At 41.3% G+C, this 27,284-nt stretch overlaps 1 long non-coding RNA gene across 1 annotated transcript; it reads left to right on the top strand.

Moving 5' to 3' along the window:
* Window positions 1-11: 11 nt before the first annotated feature.
* LOC138853942 (uncharacterized) lies at window positions 12-23,229 on the top strand. Its single transcript, XR_011393131.1, has 2 exons — window positions 12-123; window positions 22,708-23,229. It is a non-coding gene; the product is annotated as an uncharacterized lncRNA (long non-coding RNA).
* The last annotated feature ends 4,055 nt before the right edge of the window (window positions 23,230-27,284 follow it).

Below are 27,284 nucleotides of genomic sequence, written 5' to 3'. Positions count from 1 at the left end.
TTGGTGTCCTTTAACAACCCCAACAAGAACAGACGATATTGCTGTCATCTGTCGTGGTATATTACACTAATATACTCAGTCGTAGTATATTATACCAGTATACTCCCACTGTGTACACGATAAGTAAGTAACTGATGAATCTGTGTCAAAAAAATAAGATCAGCGTCTTTATAGTCTGGGTTATTAAAAGATAATTCTAGGAGAGTCGAAGAACCAAGTGGAAATAAAAAAATTGATATCGTAGGTTAAATCTACATAAAGCATTATTTTTTATGACAGGGAAAGCTATATGCCCTTATAACAATTATAAAATTTTGTATGTTGACGTATACAAAGTCTAAATGAAACAATTGAAATTAGTCACATTGTTTGACCTGGGTTAACCTGAGTTTAATTAAAATAATGTACCATATATATGTGTTCCCATAATACCTGTCCTCATGATTATTGTCGAAATTTAAACTTAGGCGTGAAACCAAAATAAAATTTTACTAGGGGCATGACTTTATTATAACATATGTTATTTAACTGGTTCATCCTGGGTTAAATTTATGTGCAATATAACCTCTCATTAACAGACTAATTGGGGAGAGGGGATGTACATTATTATTATTATAATTAAAGAAAGCGCTAAACCGACAAGGGTCCTGCAGTGCAGAGGGAATGTACAGTAATGCCGAATGTCCGCAACTCCCAAACTGTGAAATTAATATTTCATGACTATTTTCTGAAGTTGTGGACTTAGTCCACTCTGGAGTTATGACTATTTTCTGAAGACATAATCACTCCCAGGTCTTTGACGTTGGTGTTTCGCTCTATTTTGTGGCCAGAATTTGTTTTGTACTCTGATGAAGATTTTGTGGACTTAGTCCACTAACACAAGAATATTAACACTGTAGCCTGTAGTACTACAGTACAGTACTGTCTTGACTAATGCGACGGTCTGGAGTTTTGAGACTCTCTGACCACGGGTTCAAACCCCACCCATGGTATGGTTTGTACAGTACTGTACTGGAGTACTACTGTATAGTAACGTATAATACAGTTTGTTCCGATTTTTAACTTAAAAAGGTTAGCCACCCAGGATAATCCAAGAAAGTCAGTGTGTCATCGAGGACTGTCTGTCTTATTTTCATTGGGGTCCCCCCAGGATGCAACCCACACAAGTTGACTAACACCCAGGTACCTATTTACTGCTAGGCGAACAGTACAACAGATGTGAGGAAACATGCCCAACATTTTCACGCATGCTGGGGATTGAACCATGAACACTCGGTGTGTAAAGTGAGTTCATTGCCAGCTGAACCACCAGATGCCTTACTGAGCCACAGTATATTAATTTTATAGTACCCTATATAATTTACAGTAATTTTACTTACCTTACTGGTGGAGAGGAGGTGTAAACTACCATGATCAATAGTGGTGACCCGGAATTTAGAAGTAAGGACTTTTGTCCATTTTATCCAGTATAATTAGAGCATTTGTCCATCCAGTTTTCTTGTTCAAAATTCTCAAAATTTGTTAATGAGTGGTCTGTTAATGAAAGGTTTTACTGTAATTGTATCCCTTCTTAAGGGGGTATGTGTTTTAGTCTCTGCCTTCAAGCATTTTCAGTTTGCTACATTGATCTGCTGAAATCTGAGCAAGACTACATAAAGAACTTTCATCGACCACAAATTACCTCAACATAATCTTTACTACCAACAAAAGACCACTCTGATATACAATATTGCCTGAACTCTAAGTAATATTGAATGTAGACTCATTCCTGCTAGCACCAAAGCCAACATAGTCTCTCCTATCCTATATAATAATAATAATAATAATAATAATAATAATAATAATAATAATAATAATAATAGTTTATTAAGACATGATACATAGTTGTACAAGAAATTATAGTAGTTGGGTGTACATGCCAAAAGCCCCTTGTATGCAGAGCATTATGGGCAGGCTTAAAATTAACTTAAGATTAACTAAGCTATAAACCCAACACTGCATTCAGAGATGCAGAAGTTTATAGTATTCCTTGTGGTTGATGCAACAAGGGTTACATTGGAGAGACCATCAGTAATTTTCCACATAGTACCTAGAAAAATACAACTTTATATGCAGAATTGACAACACCAAATATAACTTGCATACAACACTGTAGCTCTCATGCCCACATTATACGTAAAAAAAATCACAGATTATACACATATGTCTGGAGTATTCAAACTATCCAACACCATTAATCATAATAATATGTTTACCTTGGCCACACCCATCACCCACATCATCTTAGAGCAACACAAACTTAAAGCATAGTGTGGGCCAGTAGGCATTCTGCAGTACTCCTCTGTTGCTCCACTTTCTGATCTTTTACTTAATTTCAGTCACTGAATGTACTATTTAAGAAGTATTGCTCTTATGGTTTCTTTGCACTTGATACCCCTTAAAGAAGGTGCCTTGAAGCCAGTGGAAAAGCTTATGACCAAAGTAACTGGATTTATCCTCTTCCTTGAGTTGAATTTGAATTCCTCCCATTCCCCAGGTGCACATGGCTCTGATGGATTTAGTGCTTCCCCCGAGTGCAATAAAAATAATATCTCCTAGATAAAGCATTTCTCTGGTGGAATGTACCAATAAAGGCTGCCCTGCATTTAGTGTCCTTATCTTTCAGATTCTTGTTGCTTTCCTTAGTTTGCCTTCCCTCTGCCTTATTCATGTTTACTTTTTCCTCCTACCTTTGGAGGTTCTGGTGGTCCAAATACAATAGTATAAATTGGTACAGTGGTTCTGAGGGTACATAGACGTTTTAGGCATACAACAATGGTACATTATGTAAATTTAACCAAAAGATAGTGTAAAGTAAGTGTGCCTTAGTTTCACTGTGTCCTTAACTCTATAGAAAAGAATAAAGATTTTGTTTTTTTGCAAAGGTTACAGTATGTAATTGCAATTTTGATTTGTTAAGTACAAAGAAAGCCACTATCATGTTGGGGCATTTCTTTGAGCATTTCTAATAGTACTCACATACAATTATGTACACAAATGCCCCTAGTACAGTGCAGTACAGTGGACCCCCGCATAACGATCACCTCCGAATGCGACCAATTATGTAAGTGCGTTTGTACGTGTATGTTTGGGGGTCTGAAATGGACTAATCTACTTCACAATATTCCTTATGGGAACAAATTCGGTCAGTACTGGCACCTGAACATACTTCTTGAGTGAAAAAATATCGTTAACTGGGGGTCCACTGTATTATTATTATTACAGTGGACCCCTGACTTACGATATTAATTCATTCCAGAAGTCTGTTCGGGTGCCGTTACCGAACGAATTCGTTCCTGTAAGGAATATTGTAAATTAGATTAGTCCGTTTCAGACCCCCAAAAATACATGTACAAAAGCACTTACAAAAATACACTTACATAATTGTTCGAGTTGGGAGCTGATCGTAAGGCAGGGTCCACTGTATTTTTATTGTCAAATTAAGTGACAATCCCTTAAGAGTCATCTAGCACTGGAGGGAGGGGTGTGTAAAGCTAGGGGTTAGTTGGGGTTGGGGTTAGTGAAAGTAAAATTGAAATTGAAGTTGGCATAATAAGTTACACAGTGGCACCCTGGTTTTCGTCCTTCATCCGTTCCAGAAGGTTGGTCGAAATCCGAAATGGACGAAAACCGAAGTAATATTTCCCATAGGAAATAATGTAAATCCAATTAATCCATTCCAGACACCCAAAAATATTAACAAAAAATACATTTTATGAGAATAACTATAATTTTACATACAGAAAACAATGAGAAATATATATAGTGTAAATCACTAATTTTAATAGATATATGAACATTTAAATAACTAATACATAACTTTATTGAAGACTCTTGTTGACGTATGGAAGAAGGCGAGGCGGGGAGAGAGAGGAGAGGTTATTGTTTGGAAGGGGAATCCCCCCCCCATAAGGACTTCAGGTATCAAAGCCCTGTCCTGGGTTACTTCCCTTCTTTGTCTTTTACTGGCACTAGGACCAGCTTGAGAGTCACTGCACCCCTGTCGCAGTAAAAATCTGTCCAGAGAGGCCCGTTTCTGGCATCTCTTTAAGATTTGCCTAAAATGGGACAAGACATTGTCGTTGAACATGTTGCAGACACGACTTACAACAGTTTTGTTTGGATGATAATTCTCCGCAAAACTGCGCAACTCACTCCACTTTGCACATGTCCTTAATCACTGAAGAGGGTACATTCTCGCCAGGATGGAACTGATTGTTGATTTGGACTTTCCATACATCCTGGCGAGCTCAGCCACACATGCGCCTCTTTCATATTTTGATACAAGCTCTTTCTTGAATTCTATCATGTTTCTTACCTTCTTTACCTAAGGGCTGGCACTCTGGACTTTCTGTGGCCCCATGGTGGCTTATTTCTCAGTTGCACTCAATAAACAAGCAACAAAAACAATGGATGAATGCACGGAGAATTGTTCACTCGACAAGTGACAGAGGCAGACTAAGTCAGGCGGCGGCGTAACGGGTGGGGCAGATGCGTCTGATACGGACAATTTCCGAGTTGATGTACAAAACCACCTAAAAAAGTGGTTGAAATCCAAATTGTACGATATTCGGACTGGATGAAATCCGGAGTTTTACTGTATTTAGTTATGTCAAAAAGAGAGGTGAGACTTTCAGCAAGGTTAGTGAGAGTGTGTGTGTTAGGGTTTTTAGATATTGGAAGTGGATCCTGCTTGCACTCTGAGGTAGGTCAATCTACATATTAATATATGTTGAACAGTATGGCCTGACAGTCGTAACATAGTGGTGCTGGTGTTTGTCCATGTGGTATCTGTGATTGAGTCATGCATGTCCCATACATAAGCATGAGTGTAGTCTCCCAAACTCTGAATGTGGTTTGGTGGAAAATAATTTGTTGTGGATTAATGTGGACCAACATTGTTGCCAGTGGTTGCAGAGGTGGTAAGAGTGCACTGAAAAACTAGTACGAGTAAGGAATACCCCTATAGAAAGTCTGGTAGTCATGAATAGATGACCGAGCAGCTGAGTCTGCATGTTCATTGCCCTGAGCATTGGCATGTCCAGGGACCCAGCAGATTAGGACTTCTTTGTGCTTACTAAATACAGTGGACCCCCGACTAACGATATTATTTCAATCCAGAAGTCTATTCGGGTGCCGTTATAGACCGAATTTGTTCCCATAAGGAATATTGTGAATTAGATTAGTCCGTTTCAGACCCCCAAAAATACACCTACAAAGGCACTTACAAAAATACACTTACATAATTGGTCGAGTTGGGAGCTCATCGTTAGTCGGGGGTCCACTGTATATGATGTAGCCAAAGCTGTACATGAAGGACAATGGAGTGAGGAGCGTTGAATTTCTGGACAGCCTGTAATGCACTTTAGGAGTCCGAAATAATTAGGAACGATGAGTCAGACATGGTTGTAATGTGAATGATAGCAGTAAGAATTGCTTATAACCCCAGTATGAAAATACTAATAAATGACTTCTGAAGGTTTGTTCACAAAAAAAAAATGCTGCATACCCAACACCATCAGGGATTTAGAGCCATCAGTGTACACTGCAGTGACATGAGAGGTTGGAAGTGATTAAGAAAGAGGGTACATAAAATTATGGGAGGCTAATGAGTTTTTGCACTTGAAAGTTGAGAAGTGCAAACACGGACCATCGGAACTTCCCAAGGCAAGAGGGTAAAAGTAAAATATAGGGTGAAAATATAGGGGAGATAAATTAAGGGAAGCCATGATAGAGAGAACACAAAGAAAGAATGAGTAACAAATAGGTACAGCGATTAAACAAATTAATCAGTTACTAATCTGTACATGGAAGGGTCGTGAAGGTCATTGAAGCAGGTAAAATAATGGAGACAATGGATATCATGTTGATCTTGTAAAGGTGGGGCGTTTGCCTCTCCATATAGGCTTTCGACTGGGCAAGATCAAAAAGCCCCAAGACATAAAGATAACTGTTGATCGAATGAGATCAGCCCCCAAGAAAGATGGGATAGAGTTTTAAAGAGACACTGGCAGCTGTGACAACCAGCATTCAGGGAGGTTATGTGAGGCTTCCAGGACATTAAGCTATCCAACAGAGGCCAAGAAATTTTACTATATTCTGTTCAGGGATGCAGGAGCCATGCAGGTATGGAATGGTACAAGGAATAATAAGGTATCTTGTAAAAGTTATCTGGTGTGTTTTAGCAGCAGAAAATTTAAACCTGTTAGTAGTGGCCCATTTAGAATCACGATCCATAGCAAACCGGAGAGAAGTTGCTACAAGGTGGTGGTCAGCACACAGAAAAGCTTAGCAAAATCGCCAACATAGACGGACAACAAGTAGAACAGAGGCAAAATCATTAGTGGTGAGCAGGACGAGGGTAGGGTTAAGGGGTTAGTGGTAGAACGGCCCTTACAAAAACTATATTGATGAAGGGAGAGAATTTTGGGTTACCATGCAACATACCAGTCGTTTGTTAACCAAAAGTTCTAGCAACTTAAAGACTGCAGTAGTTAGAGCGATAGTTCTGTAGTGAGAAGTGTTACGGCCTGAAGTACCTGGCTTACGAAAAGGTAAGACAACAGCAGTTTTCCATTAAAGAGGGAAGATCCCTTGGGACCATACAAGATTGAAAAGATGTAAGAGAGCAACAGATGTTGTAGAGTGTAAATGTTGAAGCATAGGAACATGGATGCCATCAGGCCTAGCCACAGTAGCTTGGCATGTGGATGGTGTTGATGAGAGTTCGTGGAGTGTAACATCTAGTAATAAGTCTATGGTTCTGTTGTAACAGTAACAGCCTTCACACAGCAGCGCGAGCACATTCAGGAGACCACCAGGGAATACATTTCTGATAATGTTGACCCGAGGATCAGGGGATTGCTATCAATCCTGCAGGAAGAATAAAGGATGGCATAAAGGTGCAACAACCAATCTCACAAGGACAAAGCAGGAGGGGCATTAGGAGAAGTGATATAGCGTGTAGAAAGCTCCCAATCAGTCCATTTGAGCTGTCATTGATAGCGACAAGGTCAGGTGTAAGAATGAGAAAAAGGAAATGATCACAGTCAAGATGATCAGGTACTACAGACCAAAGTCAAGTGTTATAGAAGAGCACATAGGAAAGCGAATGAGTGCGAGGATGTAAATGTGTAGGGTTACCAGTGTTTAGAATATAGAGAGGAAGAATAGTGAGAAAATCCTCTAACTGGGCCTCATGAGTCACAGTGAGACCCTCCCCAGAGCAAATGATGAGCATTAAAATCACTTAATGAAAGGAGTGGAATAGGTAAGGAAGAAATCAGAAATTGGATGTCAGGGATGGATAGTGGGTGTGAAGGTAATAGATACAAAGAGCAAACCTTGCACCACTACCCAAACAGACACTGGCTGCAGTATAATGAAGTGGGGTATGAACCGAAAGTCAAGAATGAGGAAGATCATTGTGCACAAGACGTGCACTCTCGTATGTCTTATCGGGAAAAGGAATATGAAGTCTGTGTAATGTAGTTTTGGTTCTTGTAAACAAACATACGGAGAGCTGGAAGAGCAACAATTGTAGTCCAGGTGGGAAAGCTTGTGTAGGGGAAGAAACATGGGAAATGAAAGAGGATGAAGTAGAGAGAATGGGAGAAGGGATAGAGGTAGGACCATCAAAGATGAGAGCTTCATAAGGATTGCACATGGGTGACTGTGGGAGAGGGTACAACAGGGACCTGTGAGCGTCGAGCAACTCTGGAGTAGAAAAGCCCTGGAAGTTTTCCTTGGAGATGGAGTTGAGACATTAGATTTTGTTCTCGGAAGAAAACTGGGCAGTAGTGGCAATATGTACGGTGAGCATTTACACACACATATAAAGCAAGTAAGGGTTTGCTGCTGGATAGATTGTTGTGGCCAGCAATACCACAGACCGGGCATTCTGCTGCTGATCAATGATATTTGAAAGGATGGTCAAAGCACCAGCAAATTTTCTGTTGATGTGTTGGGTACAATTCCCACGCTTGTTAGTGCTGTCCTGCTATATAAATTGATACTGCAAGTTTTCAGTAGTCGAACATTGATAACCGGCAGATTTTGAAGCTCAAATTGTTCATGAATATCTCTGGCTGAAGGAGACTCGAACCTACGAACCTTGGAACAAGGTACGCAGTGCTTTACCAATCTACCCACACTGGGCAATACCTTGGAGTCCAGCTTGCACTAGACTTTGATCCAAGGCAGCCAGCTTTCAGGGAGAAGGCTTACAGCTTTTCATCTCATCCCCTGCATGCATCAGCCTTACTAGAGATATTAGCAATGCTAGGAATTCGCAAGAGCAGGCGAAATGGTATACACAAACATTGGTAATGCACTGCGTACCTTGTTCCAAGGTTCGTAAGTTCAAGTCTCCTTCAGCCAGAGATCAGTGTTTGTGTATATTTCCCCTGCTCTTGCGAATTCCTTACATTGTTAATATCTCTAGTAAGGCTGATGCATGCAGGGGATGAGATGAAAAGCTGTAAGCCTTCTCCCTGAAAGCTGGCTGCCTTGGATCAAAGTCTAGCGCAAGCTGGACTCCAAGGTATTGTCCAGTGTGGGTAGATTGGTAAAGCACTGCGTACCTTGTTTCAAGGTTTGTAGGTTCGAGTCTCCTTCAGCCAGAGATCAGTGTGTATATTTCTCCTGCTCTTGTGAATTCCTTGCATTGTTAATATCTCTAGTAAGGCTGATGCATGCAGGGGATGAGATGAAAAGCTGTAAGCCTTCTCCCTGAAAGCTGGCTGCCTTGGATCCAAGTCTAGCGCAAGCTGGACTCCAAGGTCTTGTCCAGTGTGGGTAGATTGGTAAAGCACTGCGTACCTTGTTCCAAGGTTCGTAGGTTTGAGTCTCGTTCAGCCAGAGATCAGTGTTTGTGTATATTTTGCCTGCTCTTGCGAATTCCTTGCACACACACACACACACACACACACACACACACACACACACACACACACACACATATATATATATATTTATATATATATATATATATTATATATATATATATATATATATATACATATATATATACAGTGGACCCCCGGTTAACGATATTTTTTCACTCCAGAAGTATGTTCAGGTGCCAGTACTGACTGAATTTGTTCCCATAAGGAATATTGTGAAGTAGATTAGTCCATTTCAGACCCCCAAACATACACGTACAAATGCACTTACATAAATACACTTACATAATTGGTCGCATTTGGAGGTGATCGTTATGCGGGGGTCCACTGTATATATATATATATGTGTGTGTGTGTGTGTGTGTGTGTATATATATATATATGTAGTAGGTTGGTAGACAGCAACCACCCAGGGAAGTACTACCGTCCTGCCAGATGACTGTGAAACAGAAACCTGTAACTGTTTTGCATGATGGTAGGATTGCTGGTTTCTTTTTCTGTCTCATAAACATGCTAGATAACAGGGATATCTTGCTACTCCTACTTACACTTTGGTCACACTTCACAGACACGCACATGCATATATATATACATACATCTAGGTTTTTCTCCTTTTTCTAAATAGCTCTTGTTCCTCTTTATTTCTTCTATTGTCCATGGGGAAGTGGAAAAGAATCTTTCCTCCGTAAGCCATGCGTGTCGTATGAGGCGATTAAAATGCCGGGAGCAATGGGCTAGTAACCCCTTCTCCTGTAGACATTTACTAAAAAAGAGAAGAAGAAAAACTTTATAAAACTGGGATGCTTAAATGTGCATGGATGTAGTGCGGATGACAAGAAACAGATGATTGCTGATGTTATGAATGAAAAGAAGTTGGATGTCCTGGCCCTAAGCGAAACAAAGCTGAAGGGGGTAGGGGAGTTTTGGGGGGGGGAAATAAAGGGGATTAAATCTGGAGTATCTGAGAGAGTTAGAGCAAAGGAAGGGATAGCAGTAATGTTGAATGATCAGTTATGGAAGGAGAAAAGAGAATATGAATGTGTAAATTCAAGAATTATGTGGATTAAAGTAAAGGTTGGATGCGAGAAGTGGGTCATAATAAGCGTGTATGCACCTGGAGAAGAGAGGAATGCAGAGGAGAGAGAGAGATTTTTGGAGATGTTAAGTGAATGTATAGGAGCCTTTGAACCAAGCGAGAGAGTAATTGTGGTAGGGGACCTGAATGCTAAAGTAGGAGAAACTTTTAGAGAGGGTGTGGTAGGTAAGTTTGGGGTGCCAGGTGTAAATGATAATGGGAGCCCTTTGATTGAACTTTGTATAGAAAGGGGTTTATTTATAGGTAATACATATTTTAAGAAAAAGAGGATAAATAAGTATACAAGATATGATGTAGGGCGAAATGACAGTAGTTTGTTGGATTATGTATTGGTAGATAAAAGACTGTTGAGTAGACTTCAGGATGTACATGTTTATAGAGGGGCCACAGATATATCAGATCACTTTCTAGTTGTAGCTACACTGAGAGTAAAGGTAGATGGGATACAAGGAGAATAGAAGCATCAGGGAAGAGAGAGGTGAAGGTTTATAAACTAAAAGAGGAGGCAGTTAGGGTAAGATATAAACAGCTATTGGAGGATAGATGGGCTAATGAGAGCATAGGCAATGGGGTCGAAGAGGTATGGGGTAGGTTCAAAAATGTAGTGTTAGAGTGTTCAGCAGAAGTTTGTGGTTACAGGAAAGTGGGTGCGGGAGGGAAGAGGAGCGATTGGTGGAATGATGATGTGAAGAGAGTAATAAGGGAGAAAAAGTTAGCATATGAGAAGTTTTTACAAAGTAGAAGTGATGCAAGGAGGGAAGAGTATATGGAGAAAAAGAGAGAGGTTAAGAGAGTGGTGAAGCAATGTAAAAAGAGAGCAAATGAGAGAGTGGGTGAGATGTTATCAACAAATTTTGTTGAAAATAAGAGAAAGTTTTGGAGTGAGATTAACAAGTTAAGAAAGCCTAGAGAACAAATGGATTTGTCAGTTAAAAATAGGAGAGGAGAGTTACTAAATGGAGAGTTAGAGGTATTGGGAAGATGGAGGGAATATTTTGAGGAATTGTTAAATGTTGATGAAGATAGGGAAGCTGTGATTTCGTGTATAGGGCAAGGAGGAACAACATCTTGTAGGAGTGAGGAAGAGCCAGTTGTGAGTGTGGGGGAAGTTCGTGAGGCAGTAGGTAAAATGAAAGGGGGTAAGGCAGATGGGATTGATGGGATAAAGATAGAAATGTTAAAAGCAGGTGGGGATATAGTTTTGGAGTGGTTGGTGCAATTATTTAATAAATGTATGGAAGAGGGTAAGGTACCTAGGGATTGGCAGAGAGCATGCATAGTTCCTTTGTATAAAGGCAAAGGGGATAAAAGAGAGTGCAAAAATTATAGGGGGATAAGTCTGTTGAGTATACCTGGCAAAGTGTATGGTAGAGTTATTATTGAAAGAATTAAGAGTAAGACGGAGAATAGGATAGCAGATGAACAAGGAGGCTTTAGGAAAGGTAGGGGGTGTGTGGACCAGGTGTTTACAGTGAAACATATAAGTGAACAGTATTTAGATAAGGCTAAAGAGGTCTTTGTGGCATTTATGGATTTGGAAAAGGCGTATGACAGGGTGGATAGGGGGGCAATGTGGCAGATGTTGCAGGTGTATGGTGTAGGAGGTAGGTTACTGAAAGCAGTGAAGAGTTTTTACGAGGATAGTGAGGCTCAAGTTAGAGTATGTAGGAAAGAGGGAAATTATTTCCCAGTAAAAGTAGGCCTTAGACAAGGATGTGTGATGTCACCGTGGTTGTTTAATATATTTATAGATGGGGTTGTAAGAGAAGTAAATGCGAGGGTCTTGGCAAGAGGCGTGGAGTTAAAAGATAAAGAATCACACATAAAGTGGGAGTTGTCACAGTTGCTCTTTGCTGATGACACTGTGCTCTTGGGAGATTCTGAAGAGAAGTTGCAGAGATTGGTGGATGAATTTGGTAGGGTGTGCAAAAGAAGAAAATTGAAAGTGAATACAGGAAAGAGTAAGGTTATGAGGATAACAAAAAGATTAGGTGATGAAAGATTGGATATCAGATTGGAGGGAGAGAGTATGGAGGAGGTGAATGTATTCAGATATTTGGGAGTGGACGTGTCAGCGGATGGGTCTATGAAAGATGAGGTGAATCATAGAATTGATGAGGGGAAAAGGGTGAGTGGTGCACTTAGGAGTCTGTGGAGACAAAGAACTTTGTCCTTGGAGGCAAAGAGGGGAATGTATGAGAGTATAGTTTTACCAACGCTCTTATATGGGTGTGAAGCATGGGTGATGAATGTTGCAGCAAGGAGAAGGCTGGAGGCAGTGGAGATGTCATGTCTGAGAGCAATGTGTGGTGTGAATATAATGCAGAGAATTTGTAGTTTGGAAGTTAGGAGGAGGTGTGGGATTACCAAAACTGTTGTCCAGAGGGCTGAGGAAGGGCTGCTGAGGTGGTTCGGACATGTGGAAAGAATGGAGCGAAACAGAATAACTTCAAGAGTGTATCAGTCTGTAGTGGAAAAACGGCGGGGTAGGGGTCGGCCTAGGAAAGGTTGGAGGGAGGGGGTAAAGGAGGTTTTGTGTGCGAAGGGCTTGGACTTCCAGCAGGCATGCGTGAACATGTTTGATAGGAGTGAATGGAGACAAATGGTTTTTAATACTTGACGTGCTGTTGGAGTGTGAGCAAAGTAACATTTATGAAGGGGTTCAGGGAAACCGGCAGGCCGGACTTGAGTCCTGGAGATGGGAAGTACAGTGCCTGCACTCTGAAGGAGGGGTGTTAATGTTGCAGTTTAAAAACTGTAGTGTAAAGCACCCTTCTGGCAAGACAGTGATGGAGTGAATGATGGTGAAAGTTTTTCTTTTTCGGGCCACCCTGCCTTGGTGGGAATCGGCCAGTGTGATAATAAAAAAAAATAAATATATATGTCGTGCCGAATATGTAAAACTGGTCAATTAGCAAGAACTCATATAAAATTAAGTCCTTTCTGAAACTTTCTCTTATACGTTTAAAGATATATTTTTTTCATTAATGTTAATGTAAAAAATTTTAATTTTGCACCAGAAGAATCTTAGAAAACTTACCTAACCTTATTATAACAAGAGCAATTTCTTTTACACAAACCCAACTAAATATATTTTAAATACGTTTACAATAATTTAATACTAAACAATCACAATCAAATATATTTTTTTCGTTAGGTTCAGAATGATTTTGGCGAAATTATTGCATACACAAATTTTCACTTGTCCTATATGGCAAGATGAGCGTTGCTATTTAAGCCAAGATCGCAAGTTCTGCCTATTCGACACGACATATATATATATATATATATATATATATATATATATATATATATATATATATATATATATATATATATATATATATATATATATATATATATATATCTCAAAACAACCACGGAGGAGTTGAATGATAGCTCGAGGCATTTTGTGTTGCACTGAACACAGGAGCATGCAGCGTTGCAGAAAGGAGGTCCAAACAAATACGATCACATTTGCTTGGACCTCCTCCTTTTTTGTGCAACATTGCAAGCTCCTGATGATGTGTTGGTTGCAACAAGAAAAGCCTAGAACTGTCATTCAACTCCCCCCGTGGCTTTGTATTTTGTATCGCTTGTTCGTGATATTTGTGCTATATATATATATATATATATATATATATATATATATATATATATATATATATATATATATAAATTATATATGTCGTGCCGAATAGGCAGAACTTGCCATCTTGGCTTAAATAGCAACGCTCATCTTGCAGTATAGGACGAGTGAGAATTTGTGTATGCAATAATTTCGCCAAAACTATTCTGAACCTAACGAAAAAAATATATTTGATTGTGTTTGTTTAGTACTAAATTATTGTAAACGTATTTAAAATATATTTTGTTGGGTTAGGCTAAAATAAATTGCTCTTGTTATAATAAGGTTAGGTAAGTTTTCTAAGATTCTTTTGGTGCAAAATTAAAATTTTTTACATTAACATTAATGAAAAAAAATATCTCTAAACGTATAAGAGAAAATTTCAGAAAGGACTTAATTTTAAATGAGTTTTTGCTAATTGACCAGTTTTACATATTTGGCACGACATTTTTATATATATATATATATATATATATATATATATATATATATATATATATATATATATATATATATATATATATATATATATATATATATATATATATATGCGCAAAAGAACCACTCTGAAAGAATAGAGAAATTCCAAGCGCTTTCGTGACTACTCACATTGATAATGTGAGTAGTCACGAAAGCGCTTGGAATTTCTCTATTCTTTCAGAGTGGTTGTTTTGCATATTCTGAAATCACCTGTTTACTGTGATCTTATTGCATATATATATATATATATATATATATATATATATATATATATATATATATATATATATATATATATATATATATATATATATATATCTATCGCTCGCTCACTTTCTCTCGCGCTCTCTCTATCTTTTATTAATGTTAGGGGTGTGATGACTCCACGATTCAGAGAGAGAGAGAGAGAGAGAGAGAGAGAGAGAGAGAGAGAGAGAGAGAGAGAGAGAGAGAGAGAGAGAGAGAGAGAGAGCAGGATCGATGAGGTTGGACTTGGAGGTGCGCTTGTGCGTGTATGCCTGGAATGTATTTTTGTCAGTTTGTGTTTCCCATATATAAGTTAGCTGATTGTGTATATTAGGCCCCTCAAGGGAGGTTTTATGAACCTGCTGAAGTCCTCTTAATGCCAGGACTTGCAACTGCATCCCCTTCCCTCACGATACCTGGATCCAGCCTGAATGTTCCATTCTCCAGGCCCTATATAACCCCTACGGGTTTAACTCCTATGAATGTAATAATGTATACATTGAGGTAGATGTGTTTGTGTGCGCGTGCGTGCATGCGCGTACTTACCTAATTTGGAGTTACAGGGGTTGGTACTTATTCCTGACCCCATCTCTCAACTTACCACACTTCATATTCACTGCCTTTTAGCCTCGTGGGCCTTATCGTACTTGTTCTTAAAACTATGTGTGGAGTTTGCCTCCACCACTTCCTCATCAAGATCATTTCACTTCACGACCACTCAGACATTGAATACTTCCTAGCATCCCTGTACCAGAGTTCCTGTTTCTCGCAGCTCTAACAGCCTCTCCCTGTCCACCTCAATTCCCCTGAATATTTTGTATGTCTTTTTTTTCTGAATTTTATGTCCTTCATTGTCGTTAGGTTCAGTTTTGTCAGTCTCTCCTCGTAGCTCAGGAACAACCCTTGTTGCATACTTCTACTTTCTTCAGTGTCTTAACATGCTTTTTCTGGTGTGGGTTTCTATACTGGTGCTGCATACACCAAGATGAGCCTAACGTATGTTGTATAAAGGGTCCGGAATGAATGTTGAGATTCCTGAAGGCTACTCTTGGATTTGCCAGACGAGCATTGGCTGCAGAGGTTATTTAGCGGATGTGAGCCTCTGGTGATATACTGGGCACTGTTCTCACCCCTACATTGTCTTTCTCTTTGAGCGAAATCTGCAGCCTCTTTCTCTGGTCTACAACCCGTTTTTGGTCTTGCTCCTTTCCCAGTCTTCATGACCTGGTGGCTAAAGCTCCCGCTTCACACACGGAGGGCCCGGGTTCGATTCCCGGCGGGTGGAAACATCTCGACACGTTTCCCTACACCTGTTGTCCTGTTCACCTAGCAGTAAATAGGTAACCTGGGTGTTAGTCGACTGGTGTGGGTCGCATCCTGGGGGACAAGATTAAGGACCCCAATGGAAATAAGTTAGACAGTCCTCGATGACGCACTGACATTCTTGGGTTATCCTGGGTGGCTAACCCTCCGGGGTTAAAAATCCGAACGAAATCTTATCTATCTTACCGGGATTGAATTCAAGCAACTACTTATTTGATCACACTTGCAATTTGTCCAGATACCTTTGGAACCTTTTATTGGCTTCATCAGTTTTTAGTGTCGTTAGTTGCACATCATCGGAAAACAGGGATGTCATTTACATAAACCAGAAATAGTACTTGTCCTAATACCAATCCTTGCGAAACCCTGCTAGTTAATCTTCTCCATTCTGACGTCTCCTTCTTGACAATCACTCTTTGCATAATTTCCATAAAGATATTCTTTGATCCACCAGAGTACGTTCTCTGTTATTCCCGTCGGTATCTCGTGTTTTTGGCCCAGCCTCTTGTGGAGTACAGTATCAAAACCATACCCCCGGCCGGGATTGAACCCGCGGTCATAGAGTCTCAAAACTCCAGCCCGTCGCGTTAGCCACTAGACCAGCTAGCCACAATAAGATTCATCCAACTAGGTATATTTCTACACCATAGGCAAGTTAGCACAGGCACCTCTGTGACCACAAATGCAAGTTTTTACAGACGAATCTCCAGCTAGCGTGGCCGTGACGAACTCTAGCTCAAGTCCCTTCACTGTCGTCAACATGACTTAAGAAATCGTAATGACACGATTGCAAATAAACCATACCCCCGGCCGGGATTGAACCCGCGGTCATAGAGTCTCAAAACTCCAGCCCGTCGCGTTAGCCACTACACTTTCCTATGGTGTAGAAATATACCTAGTTGGATGAATCTTATTGTGGCTAGCTGGTCTAGTGGCTAACGCGACGGGCTGGAGTTTTGAGACTCTATGACCGCGGGTTCAATCCCGGCCGGGGGTATGGTTTATTTGCAATCGTGTCATTACGATTTCTTAAGTCATGTTGACGGCAGTGAAGGGACTTGAGCTAGAGTTCGTCACGGCCACGCTAGCTGGAGATTCGTCTGTAAAAACTTGCATTTGTGGTCACAGAGGTGCCTGTGCTAACTTTCCTATGGTGTAGAAATATACCTAGTTGGATGAATCTTATTGTGGCTAGCTGGTCTAGTGGCTAACGCGACGGGCTGGAGTTTTGAGACTCTATGACCGCGGGTTCAATCCCGGCCGGGGGTATGGTTTATTTGCAATCGTGTCATTACGATTTCTTAAGTCGTACAGTATCAACATAAGAACATAAGAAAGAAGGAACACTGCAACAGACCTACTGACCCATGCGGAGCAGGTCCATTCCCCCCCCCCACGGATTAGACCAATGACCCCCTCCCCCCCGGATTAGCCCAATGACCCATCCAGTCTGATCATCTCCACTCAAGGATGAAGCACTGCACCAGACCCAGCAGCACAAGCTAGTCAGGTCCAACTCACACCCTTCCACACCCACTCATGTATTTAACATATTTTTAAAAGTACACAACGTTTTAGCCTCTATAACTGTACTCGGGAGTTTGTTCCACTCATCCACAACTCTATTATCAAACCAGTGCTTTCCTATATCCTTTCTGAATCTGAAATTTTCCAACTTGAAACCATTGCTGCGAGTCCTGTCTTGGCTGGAAATTTTCAGCACGCTATTTACATCCCCTTTAAATAACAAAAAAGGCACAATACCGTGACTGGAACGATACACAAATAACCCGCACATAAAAGGGAGAAGCTTACGACGACGTTTCGGTCCGACTTGGACCATTGACAAAGTCACACTAACCAGAGGTGGAGCAGGATGGCTATATATAGGCAGGAAAAGGTGGTGGTAGTAGTAGTAGTACAAGAGTTGTATATAATACCGACAAGATGAAATTAAGACACATGCACAACACCCGGGCATCCCCATCATAGACGTTTCGCCATCCAGTGGCTGGCTGGATGGCGAAACGTCTATGATGGGGATGCCCGGGTGTTGTGCATGTGTCTTAATTTCATCTTGTCGGTATTATATACAACTCTTGTACTACTACTACTACTACTACCACCACCTCTTCCTGCCTATATATAGCCGTCCTGCTCCACCTCTGGTTAGCCCACAGAGCACTGCTTACTCACGATGCATTACTCTAACAGAGTAAAGATCAAACCAGCGAGTTGCACAACCAATGAATCGTCCAAACTAGCACTTGCAGCTGTCGTTAGTGGCAGGCTGCAAGTCAAATGTAATGCGATTTTATCGCTCAAGGAGGCCTTTGTTGTCGTCTGTACAGACGACACAGAGGCTGAGAAACTACTTACCACTACTGCTACTACCACTCTACGAGACCAGGGATTTCTTGTCTTGACTTCCCCAACACTGAGGGCCAGGAGAACTGTATTCCTCAAGCGACTCGACAACCTTATCACTGTACAGGCCACTGAAGAAATCAAGTCATCTATCGAAGCAAAGAACCCTTGGGCCAAGGTGGACTTCATTACTAAAATACCCAATGCTTCATCCATGCTGAAGGTCACCTTCAGTGACGTCAACATGGCAGCCAGAGCTCTCGCTGAGGGCCTGGCTATTCACTTCTTCCACATCAACCCAGCCTTCATCGAAGCAGAGAAATTCCAACATATCTCACAGTGCTATAATTGTTACTCATACTTACACACCACAAATGATTGTCCTACCAAGGACAAGGAGTTCTGCTCCACCTGTGGCCGTGAGGGTCATGACTTCAAGAATTGCACTACTGCTTCACCACCTAAATCCTTGAACTGCAAGAATGACCACCATACTCTTGCTGCCAGGTGCCCTACCAGAAGAGACATACTCAAGAAACAACAACAACAAAAGAAACCCAACCCACAAGCAACCACATATTCTGCTATCGCCAAGCTTCAAGCAGACACTACCAAGATACTACATGCCACGCAAGCTGCTCCCACCACTTCCCTGCCAGCACCTACTGCCGACTCCACCAAGATTCTTTATTGCATTATGTATGCTCATGTACAGAATGCAGCTGAGCCTGGTTCCTTCAACACCACCATCAATGAACTTTTCAAACTAAATAATATGCCTGGCCTCACATTCCCTGCATCACCACCTTCCACTGAGATCCTAAAATCTACTGCAAATATTGCCAGCATCACCGCTGCTCCACCGCTGTCACAACCTCCACTAGACACAGAGATGGACCAATCAGAGACCACTGAGATGTCGGCAAACCCCACCAATGAGAGTCCACTACCGCTTGCATCCACTGCTAGAGCAACTGACCAGTCGGAAATCTCGCCTTCACCAGTTCAGCCACCAGCCAAGAAAGCAAAAACACAAGAAACTGCGGATGCACCTCACGGTGCCACTGACACTGCTGCACCACAACAAGTCTGATACCTGAAGGGTGTATACTTCTACACAACCAAGCAGTATAAGAACACAATGCTGTCTTCAGAGGTCCATCAGCGCCTCCAGGACGGAACAGTCAAGTATACCTACGACCAAGCTGTTACATACACCACTGCAGACATGACCAGACTACTCGCTGCCAACACCCAACACTTTGTGGAAGTCGAGTACACCTCAAAGAGGAAATTCAGGATGCTTCAGAATGGGGACCTTGAAGACGGTACCCTCCTCTAGCACGACTGCCCATGAATGTCCGCATGTCCGCTAAAACTGGGGTGTGGCTAAAATCGACCCTGTAACTGCTGCCTCTGCCGGACTGTGCTTCTCTTCGGGGAGGTCAGCGCGGGATGGAAGACGACACCCTCCAACCGGAGGGCCAAGAAAGAGGAAAGATGATCGTCACCCCCCACCTGGGGGGCCGCTGCCGGGTCGCCATCTGGAGGGGTCCTGGACCGGGAGTACCAGCTAATCAACATGAATGAATGAAAATGAACACCAACACCCGACACTCCACACAGGAGAGCACAGCGCTAGCACGATCGACACCATGCCTTGCCCTTCTAGGGCAGGGTTGGTACCAGAGCCCGAGTTTGTAGCTCACAAGATGAGGGGGGTACTTGTGCCTCCTCCCATGGGAGACTTAGGTCTCCGACACTCCCTAGACAGGGAGCCAGTGCCGGGCCACCAAGTGGAAGGGCCCGGGCCGGGAGAATACCGGCGAATCTTTAACAACAACAACAACCTCTGGTTAGTGTGACTTTGTCAATGGTCCAAGTCAGACCGAAACGTCGTCGTAAGCTTCTCTCTTTTATATGCGTGTTATTTGTGTATACATCCCCTTTATTTATTCCTGTTTTCCATTTATACACCTCGATCATATCCCCCCTAATTCTACGCCTTTCGAGAGAGTGCAGATTCAGGGCCCTCAGTCTATCCTCATAGGGAAGATTTCTGATACATGGGATCATCTTCGTCATTCTCCTCTGTACGTTTTCCAGAGCATTTATATCCATTCTGTAATACGGTGACCAGAACTGAGCAGCATAGTCTAAATGAGGCCTAACCAAGGATATATAGAGTTGAAGAACAACCTGAGGACTTCTATTATTTATACTTCTAGATATGAAGCCAAGAATTCTGTTAGCTTTATTGCGAACACTAATGCACTGTTGTCTTGGTTTTAGATTACTGCTAACCAGAACTCCTAAATCCTTTTCGCAATCAGTAGTATTAAGATCTACATTATTTAGTTTATATGTGGCATGGTTATTTACCTGTCCAACATTTAGAACTTTGCATTTGTCAATATTAAACTGCATCTGCCACTTCTCCGACCATTGCATCAGTCTATTCAAATCATCCTGGAGTGCTCTAGTGTCCTCATTAGAATGAACTGGACGGCCTATTTTGGTGTCATCAGCAAATTTGCTTATGTCGCTATTTATTCCCTCATCTATGTCGTTTATGTAAATTGTGAACAACAACAGGCCCAACACTGACCCCTGAGGAACACCGCTTGTGACGTGCCCCCATTCTGATTTCTCCCCGTTTATGCAAACTCTCTGCTGTCTATTTGTCAGCCATGCCTCTACCCAGGAAAAAAATTCTCCTATTCCGTGTGACTTAAGTTTCCTCAATAGCCTCTGGTGTAGAACTCTATCGAAAGCCTTACTGAAGTCCATATACACAATATCATATTCATTACCATGATCTACCTCCTCAAACACCTTAGTGAAAAAAGTTAGTAAATTCGTAAGACAGGAACGCCCCTTTGTAAAACCGTGTTGAAATTCATTAATCAATCTGTGCCTGTCAAGATGGCTACTAATTGCTTCGGCAATTATTGATTCCATAAATTTTCCCACTATGGAGGTAAGGCTTATTGGTCTATAGTTCGAAGCCAAGGACCTGTCGCCTGCCTTGTAAATAGGTATTACATTTGCCATTTTCCACTTATCAGGCACTATGCCAGTTTGTAGTGATATGTTAAAAAGATTAGCCAAAGGTATGCTAAGTTCCTCTTTGCATTCCTTTAACACCCTTGAAAACAATTCATCAGGGCCTTCTTGCGGTGGAGTACAGTATCAAACGCATTCTTGCGGTTTAAAAAAATACAAGCCACCCAACCCTCTCTCGCTTGTCACACATCAGTTACTTTGTCGCAGAACTCCACAAGTTAGTAAGAAAAGAATTGACATCCCTTAAACCATGCTGGTTATTGTTTATGAAACTACTACTCTCCAATCATTGTGTGTGTATGTGTGTGTGTATACTGACCTAGTTGTACTCACCTAGTTGTGGTTGCAGGGATAGAGTTACAGCTCCTGGCCCCACCTCTTCACTGATTGCTACTAGGTCCTCTCTCTCCCTACTCCATGAGCTTTATCAAACCTCGTCTTAAAACTATATATGGTTCCTGCCTCCACTACGTCGCTTTTTAGGCTATTCCACTTCCTGACAATGTTATGACTGAAGAAATACTTCCTAACATCCCTTTGACTCATAGGAGTCTTCAACTTCCAATTGTGACCCCTCGTTTCTGTGTCCCATCTCTGGAACATCCTGTCTTTGTCCACCTTGTCAATTTCTCGAAGTATTTTATATGTCGTTACCATTTTTTCCCTGACCCTCATGTCCTCCAGTGTCGTCAGGCCGATTTCCCTTAACCTTTCTTCATAGGCCAATCCCCTTAGCTCTGGGACTAGTTTTGTTGCGAACCTTTGCACTTTCTCTAATTTCTTAACGTGCTTGACCAAGTGTGGATTCCAAACTGGTGCTACATATTCCAGTATGGGCCTGACGTATATGGTGTGTGTGTGTGTCATTATGAAGATTTATAAATATTTAAGAATATAATATGTAATATTTGATATTACAATCATACCAACAAATAAAATGATGGAACATTGGGCGATAAACCCTTTGTTGAGCAAGAACGACAATTGTCGTTCTTGAAAGCATGATACTTGGCGCATTCCTCCTACACCCACTGCTCATCTAGGTTCCTGTTCTGTTTCTGACCAATCACAAGCCTTCCCTGAGTCGCTTCAGCTAACTGGTGATGACATCTGCTCGCTTCCCATTGGTTGAGAGACCAAAATGTAAACACTTCTAGCCTGGCGTCGCCGAGAGACGCTTTTTTCATCCAGTGACACTCATATACCCTTGAATTTTACCCTCTACAATGTCTGTAAGTACTCATTTGTGTTTCTAGTGAGTAAATGAATAGTTTAGGCATATTTTTTATATATATATATATATATATATATATATATATATATATATATATATATATATATATATATATATATATATATATATAAAGTCTGTGTGAAGCATAATATGAGTGCACCATGCAAATTAAAAAAGTGCAACAAAAAAAGAAAGATAAATATCGTTCTTGCCTATATAGGCCCTATTTTAAATTTCAGTAAATAAATATTTATGAAAATTGTAAAGCATATATGAATTCTGTAGTGGTGTGGGTGTGTACAGAACGTTTTTATTGTCCTTCCAGATCAATGAGAAATTGTTTTATGGTGAGTCCTCCAAAGACAAGTCCAAATATCTCTGCATTTTGGAGGAAAGTGACTCAGATCCAGAGCCAGATCAACTGGAATTGCTTGACAGTGGTGGTGAGTACTTGCCACCGGATGCAGAGGTGTCAAGTGATGAGGAGGACGAAGATAGACCATCCAAAAAGCCAAAATTGTCACTGGCCAGTGCCAGGCAAGCTACTTAGATGCAAGTTGTACAGCAAACACAAATATCATGTCACATGCTCATTTTCCTGTGCCATATGCAAAGTAAATATATACATCAACAAGGATAGAAATTGTACAAATAAGTGATCTAGAATGATTGTTCTTTCTCAGGAAACTCAGGAATGTGGGAATTGAAAGTTATATCTCTTTGCAATATGTCCATGTTGCTACTTGGTTCATTTTTGTATTTTTTTTTAATACTTAGAAAATGTTTGAAAACAAGTTAAATTTATGTTTTTGATATTGTCTTTTTGTATAAAATTAAAATATAGTTATTTGGTGTTTTATTAACAATTGCAACTTTGCAACATTTAAAAATGTTCACCCTTTGGTAGGCAAGACCTACTTTTGTCGGTCTTCGCATATTGGCAATTGATCAAAAACAAACTTTCACATCTTCATTTCTATGGGCTCATTTACTTTACATTGAGACACACCATCCACTCATAGGAAATATGTTTCAGAATTCACAATTTTTCGAGGCTTGCTCAACGAAGGGTTCAAGATGATTACCGATAACTATGATAAATGTATAATACACAGTACATACATTTAAAACATTCAAACAACTAGTTTTTCCGTATTATCTCCCTCCAAGGATAGGGGGCAGGGGGTGCCATGTGCTCGTGAAGGGCTCTTGATTTAAGGAATTGAAGCTTCCCTACTTAATTACCTTCTGTTCCCCAGGTCCTCTATGACCACTGCACATTGGTCCCCCTCAAGGAAGGTTCCTTGATGCTGGGGAGGGGCTCTTGATCTAGGGAATTGGATCTGTGCTCCAGTTCTCTGAATTAAGCCTGAATACCTTCCATCTCCCCCCCTCAGGCGAAGTATAATCCTATGGGTTTAGCGCTTCCCCTTGATTATAATAATAGAGGTTGGTCGCTTCTCCATGATAATAATAATACACACACACAAGTGACCTTGATACCTCAAAGGCAATGGGACCGGACATCTCCCTGTGAGTCCTTAGAGAGGGAGCAGAAATGCTGTGTGCCACTAGCCACAATCTTGAACACATTCCTTGAAACTGGGCAACTACCTGAGATATGGAAGACGGCAAATGTAGTTCTCGTTTTTAAAAATGGAGACAAAAAAGAGGCACTAAACTATAGACCAGTGTCACTGACATGTATAGTATGCAAATTTATGGAGATTATCAGGAGAGTGGTGGAGCACCTGGAATGGAACAAAATTATAACAGGAAGGGCACTGCAATGGATCAAATAATACCTGACAGGGAGGCAACAGCGAGTCATGGTACGTGATGAGGTATCACAGTGGGCAACTGTGACGAATGGGGTCCCACAGGGGTCGGTCCTAGGACCAGTGCTATTTTTGGTATATAGACTCAGAAGTGTCCCTGTTCGCATATGATGTAGAGTTACTGAGGAGAATTAAATTAGATGAGGATCAGGCAGGACTACAAAGAGACCTGGATGGGCTGGACACCTGGTCCAGCAACTGGCTTCTCGAATTTAACCCCACCAAATGTAAAGTCATGAAGATCGGGGAAGGGCAAAGAAGACCGCAGAGTATAGGCTAGGTGGCCAAAGACTGCAAACCTCACTCAAGGAGAAAAATCTTGGGGTGAGTATAACACCGAGCACGTCTCCGGAAGCACACATCAACCAAATAACTGCTGCAGCATTTGGGCGCCTGGCAAACCTGAGAATAGCGTTCCGATACCTTAGTAAGGAATCGTTCAAGACTCTGTACACCGTGTACGTCAGGCCCATACTGGAGTATGCAGCACCTGTTTGGAACTCACACTGGGTCAAGCACGTCAAGAAATTAGAGAAAGTGCAAAGGTTTGCGACAAGGCTAGTTCCAGAGCTAAGGGGAATGTCCTACGAAGAAAGGTTAAGGGAAATCGGCCTGACGACACTGGAGGAGGGTTAGGGGAAACTTAATAATGACATACAAAATACTGCTTGGAATAGACAAGGTGGACAGACAGGATGTTCCAGAGAGGGGACACAGAAACAAGGGGTCACAGTTGGAAGTAGGGAGAGAGTGGACCTAGTAGCGTTCAGTGAAGAGGCTGGGCCAGAAGCTGAGTATCGACCCCTGTAACCACAATTAGGTAAGTACACACAACCCTGACTTAGGAGCCTGCCACTTATGACTGTTTCGGTCCGACTTAAACCATTAACAAGCCATACAGTAATATACATTTTTCTTTCTTACAGGGTAAGTCTGACTCGCTAGTGCGTCTGTACTCACAAGTAAGTCTTCTGGAAACTTTTTAGTAGTTTATTCTGCCTTGTTAAAGTGATATTAGATTTCCGTGAGTCGTGTGTAGCTTGTCTTGTTAACTTTATACATCGTTGGCCACGATGTATAAACTTAACAAAGCACCAGAGTATTAACATTCAACTTGAGAGTGTTCAACTCTCTATATATATATATGTCGTGCCGAATATGTAAAACTGGTCAATTAGCAAGAACTCATTTAAAATTAAGTGCTTTGTAAAATTTTCTCTTTTATGTTTATAGATATATTTTTTTCATTAATGTTGATGTAAAAATTTCTAATTTTGCACCAAAGGAACTTAGAAAACTTACCTAACCTTATTATAACAAGAACAATTTATTTTAGCCTAACCCAACTAAATATATTTTAGATTTGTTTACAATAATTTAATACTAAACAAACACAGTGAAATATATTTTTTTCGTTAGGTTCAGAATGATTTTGGCGAAATTATTGCATACACAAATTTTCACTTGTCCTATATGGCAAGATGAACGTTGCTATTTAAGACAAGATCGCAAGTTCTGCCTATTCGGCACGACATATATATATAATTCTTCATGTATGTAAATTTCTAAACTGTTCCCGTCAATATGTAAACATATGTTCCATTGTATCATACAATTATATTTTAAAAATATTCGTGCGCGCGCGCGCGCACACACACACACACACACACACACACACACACACACACACACACACACACACACACACACACACACACACACACACACACATATATATACACACACAAACACAAAAACACACACACACACACACACACACACACACACACACACACACACACACACACACACACACACACACACACACACGCGCAACACACACACACACGCAACACACACACACACGCAACACACACACACACACACACGCAACACACAACACACACACAACACACAACACACACACACACACACACACACACACACACACACACACACACACACACACACACACACACACACACACACACAGGAAAATAAAGAGATTAGCCGAAGAGCCAGAAACGAATATGCACAGATAAGAAGGGAGGCTCAGCAGCAATACGAAAATGACATAGCATTGAAAGTCAAGACTGACCCGAAGCTGTTGTACAGCCACATCAGGAGGAAAACAACAGTCAAGGACCAGGTAATCAGACTGAGGAAGGGTGATGGGGAATTCACAAGAAACGACCGGGAGGTATGTCAGGAGCTCAACACAAGATTTAAAGAAGTATTTACAGTGGAAACCAGTAGGACTCCAGGAAATCAGAGCAGGGGGGTGCACCAGCAAGTGCTGGATGAGGTACATATAACCAAGGAGGAGGTGAAGAAGCTGCTATGCGAACTTGACACCTGAAAGGCGGTGGGACCAGACATCTCTCCGTGGGTCCTTAAGAGGGAGCAGAGACATTGTGTGTACCATTAACGAAGATCTTCAACACATCATTTGAAACTGGGCAACTCCCCGAGGTATGGAAGATGGCAAATGTAGTCCCAATTTTTAAAAAGGGAGACAGACATGAGGCACTAAACTACAGACCCGTATCACTAACGTGTATAGTATGCAAGGTCATGGAGAAGATCATCAGGAGGAGAGTGGTGGGGCACCTGGAAAGAAACAAGTGTATAATTGACAACCAGCATGGTTTCAGGGAGGGAAAATCCTGTGTCACAAACCTATTAGAGTTTTATGACAAGGTGACAGAAGTAAGACAAGAGAGAGAGGGGTGGATCGACTGCATTTTTTTGGACTGCAAGAAGGCCTTCGACACAGTTCCTCACAAGAGGTTACTGCAAAAACTAGAGGATCAGGCACACATAACAGGAAAGGCACTGCAATGGATAAGAGAATACCTTACAGGGAGGCAACAACGAGTCATGGTACGTGACGAGGTGTCAAAGTGGTCGCCTGTGACAAGCGGGGTTCCACAGGGGTCAGTCCTAGGACCTGTACTGTTCTTGGTATATGTGAATGACATAACGGAAGGGATAGACTCAGAAGTGTCCTTGTTTGCGGACGATGTGAAGTTAATGAGAAGAATCAAATCGGATGAGGATCAGG

The sequence above is a fragment of the Cherax quadricarinatus genome, chromosome 44 (assembly GCF_038502225.1).
Source record: "Cherax quadricarinatus isolate ZL_2023a chromosome 44, ASM3850222v1, whole genome shotgun sequence".
In the NCBI taxonomy this organism is placed as follows: domain Eukaryota; kingdom Metazoa; phylum Arthropoda; class Malacostraca; order Decapoda; family Parastacidae; genus Cherax; species Cherax quadricarinatus.
This window is presented reverse-complemented; position numbering and strand designations above follow the sequence as displayed.